This window comes from Galeopterus variegatus, unplaced genomic scaffold (genome assembly GCF_000696425.1).
Source record: "Galeopterus variegatus unplaced genomic scaffold, G_variegatus-3.0.2 Scaffold16642, whole genome shotgun sequence".
Classification (NCBI taxonomy): Eukaryota; Metazoa; Chordata; class Mammalia; order Dermoptera; family Cynocephalidae; genus Galeopterus; species Galeopterus variegatus.
Genome location: NW_007742753.1, coordinates 17,009 through 20,741, shown reverse-complemented (window position 1 = coordinate 20,741; position 3,733 = coordinate 17,009). Strand labels below are relative to the sequence as shown.

Genomic DNA, 3,733 nt, shown 5'->3' with positions numbered 1-3,733 from the left:
GGTTGCATTTGAAATCATTTGGGTTTTCTCAGAAGTACCAAGCTGTGCTGAGGAGAAAGGCTCTGTTGATTTTTCTGGTAGTTCGTAGTCTGCTTTGGTCCAGTAAACAGTGCTGAACAGCAGATTTCAAAACCCAGCTCTGTCTTTCAAGAGCGAGGTAGGAGATCCTTGTTTTCTTTCTATATGTAAGATGGGCCAAACTGGGGTATGTTTTCTATAGTCGTTTGTTTTTCTACAGTTGGAGGGTTATTGATAAAAGAATGTTTAACCTACTTGACTCTGGACATATTGGACCTTGGCCCAGAGTACCAGAGTGTTATCTACAGTTTTAAAAGGGTGGGTCGCTAGGAATCTGTATTAGTCCATTTTCTGTTGCTATAACAGAATACCTGAGACTGGGTAATTTATGAAGAAAAGAAGTTTATTTGGCTCATAATTCTGAGACAGCTGCATCTGGCACGGGCCTCAGGCTGCTTCTACTCGTGGTGGAAAGCAGCAGGCAGCCAGCAGGTACAAGATCACGTGGTGAGAGGAAGCAAGAGAGAGAGGAGGTGCCAGGGTCTTTTAAACAACCAGCCCTCATGGGAACTGCAAAAGTGAGAACTCACTCATTGCCTTCCACTCAGGGAGAGCATTAATCCATTCATGAGGGATCCACCCCCCTGACTAAAACAGCTCCCAGCACTGTCACATTGGGGATCAGATTTACATATGAGTTTTGGTGGGGACAACACATCCAAACTCTATCATTCTGCCCCTGGCCACCCAAGACTTATGTCCCTCTCACATACAAAATACAGTCATTCCATCCCAACAGTCCCAAAAGTTTTAGCTTGTTCCAGCTCCAACTTAAAAGTCCAGAGTCTCATCTGAAACCAAAGGCCATACTCCTTCCAGCTGTGAACCTGTAAATATCAAAAGCAAATTTATCTACTACCAGGATACAGTGGTGGAACAGACATTGGGTACGCATTCCCATTCCAAAGGGAAGGAATAGGCCAGAAGAAAGGAGAAACAGGCCCCAAACAAGTCCAAAACCTAGCAGGGTAGACATGAAGTCTTAAAGCTCCAAAATAATCTTCTTTGACTCCAGGTCCTGCATCCTGGGCACAATGGGGCATCCTGGGCCCCCAAAGCCTCGGGCAGCCTCATTCCCACACCTCTACCAGGTGTAGCCCATTGCTGCCCTGCTGCCTTCAGCTTTTCCAGGCCTGCATTGCACGTTGCTGGTGTCCTTACAGTCCTGGGCTCCTGGCAGCAGCCCTGCTATCTTGGTGGTACTAGACATTTCCCTAGTTGGGGCTCTCTGTGGAGTCTCTGACCCCACTTTTCTGCTCTGTATTGCTCTAGTAGATGGCCTTTGCAGTGGCTCCGTCACTGCGGCAGGTCTCTGCCTGAGCACCTAGGCTTTTCCATACATCCTCTGAAATCTGGGTGGAGGCTAGACACCACTGAGGTTTCAGGCTTCTACTCTCCAGAGCTGCTGCATGAAACCACACTTGGGGCTGCTTGAGGCAGGGCTGCTCCAGCCAGAGCAGCTGGGATGCAGGGAGCAGGTTCCCGAGGGCCTCTGCGCCCCAGGTCTGTCCTTAGGGACAACTCAGTCTTTCTAGGCCTCTGGGTCTAGAATGGGAGGGGCGCCCTTCCAGACTTCTGAAATGCCTTCAGGGTCTTTCTCCAGTTGTCTTGACTATTAGCATCTGGCTGCCTCACTGCCAAGCTAACGTCTTTAGCAACCAGTTTATCTGCTTCACCCTTACATCTTTCTTTTGCCCTGTGCTTCTCTACCACATGGCCAGACTGCAAATTTTTGAAATCTTTATGCTCTGCTTTCCTTTTAAATTCTGGCTTTACATCATGCCTTTTCTGCCATAACTCAGTATAGGCTCTTAAAAGTAACCGTGCAGCTTCCTTAATGCTTTGCTGCTTGGAAATTTCTTCTGCCAAGCATTCTGGTTCACAACTCTAAAGTCCCACGTTCCACAAAGTCCAAGGGCATGGACACAATGCAGCCAAGTTCCTTGCTATGGTGTAGCAAGGGTCCTGATCTTTTATCCAATTCCCGATAAGTTCCTCATTTCTATCCGAGACATCATCATCAGCATGGCCTTTACTGTCCATATTTCTGTCAACATTCTGCTCACAACCATTTAACAATTTAACTCTAAAATGTTCCAAACTTTTATCTTTTCGTCTTCTTCTTTTTTTTCTTTTTTATTTTTTTCGTGTCCGGCAACGGATTGCAACCCTCAGTGTCGCACCCATACCGGACCGGGACCGGCAACGGGATCGCAACCCTCGGTGTCACGCCCGCACCTTGCTCAGCCAGTGAGCGGGAACCGGTCTGTATGTGGGATCTGAACCCTCGGCGGGAGCGCCACTGCGCTCCCAAGCGGCGCACTGTAGCAGTGCGCCACCGGGCCGGCCCTTTTTGTCGTCTTCTAAGTGCTCCAAACTTCTCCAACCTTGGCCTGTTACCCAGTTCCAAAGCCGCTTCCATATTTTCAGGTATCTGTATAGCAACACCCCACTCCTTGGTATCAATTTTCTTAGTCCATTTTTGTTGCTAATAACAAAATACTTGGAAATGGGTAATTTATGAAGAAAATGAAATTTATTGCTTACAGATTCTGAGGCTGGGAAGTCCAAAGTCCATCTGTTGGTGGTGACAGTGACTCAGGGGTCTCACATTGTAAGATGGGGGAAGCAGAGAGAGCAAAGAGGGGAGGTGTCAGGGTCTTTAAACAACCAGCTCTCATGGGAACTAATAGAGTGAAAACTCACTCATTACTCCCCCCACTACAGGGAGAGCATTAATCCATTCATGAGGGATCCACCCCCGTGACTCCAACAGCTCCCAACACTGTCACACTGGGGATCAGATTTCCACACGAGTTTTGGCAGGGAGAACACATTCAAACTTTATTAGAATCTAAGAGAAATGTGTAGAGGTAATGGTTTAGCTGGGCCTACGTGAAGCATACATCATTTCTAGAAAAAGGACAGCCTCGTGAACTTCATTCCTCCTCCCCATCTACTCAGCTCTCCTGGAGGAAGTGCTGCTGACTAATATCAGACTCACAGTCACCATTTAGACACTGAATTCTTTGTTTCATAATTCGAGAACAATCTTCTAAAAATCTCTGAGTTGCTTTGATTGGTTTAGATTTTTTTTTTTTTACAGTTTGACTTCAGAATTCTTGGTAGAAAACATAGTCAATGAAAGCATGGTGTGCAATTTAGGGCTTTCTACTCTTTTACATCTTCCCGAGGCTGGAGATGTGTTCAAAGGCATTCTTGGGTCTTGGGTCATTATCTTGCTATTTTTCCAAGACATCAGTCCCTCAGCTTGCTATGCACCTTCTTAATTAGGATAGAATTTTTCTGCCTCATGGAAAATATGTAGGACCACGCTGAGTCTGTGCTCCCCCCGGGTTGCCGTATCCCCCAGAAGGCTCCCACAGATGCGAGGCACTGTGCCAGGCAGGCCTGAGTTCCCTGAAGGGTTTAGCAGACAGGTATTTCTGTGTTAGGGCCTAGAGAAGCAGCAATGTGTAAATACCTTTAGCTGGGAACGAGAAGATGTGGCTTTGATTTCTGGCTCTGCTATTGACTCAAGCATGACTTTGGGCAAGGCCTTTGCTGAGCCCTGACTTGGGCCTCAGCTTGCTTGTCTGTTCAGTGAGGGAGCAGGCTTCAGTGATTGCCCAGGCCATTTTCAGCTGTCCCTCTC

General features: G+C 47.3%; 1 long non-coding RNA gene across 1 annotated transcript in view; it reads left to right on the top strand.

Annotated features, from left to right (window-relative positions):
• Positions 1-73: 73 nt before the first annotated feature.
• LOC103582532 overlaps positions 74-3,733 on the top strand; it is a 5,623-nt gene continuing 1,963 nt past the window's right edge. Inside the window, exon 1 of the long non-coding RNA XR_549764.1 lies at positions 74-157. This is a non-coding gene — a long non-coding RNA (uncharacterized LOC103582532). The remainder of the gene's footprint in view (positions 158-3,733) is intronic.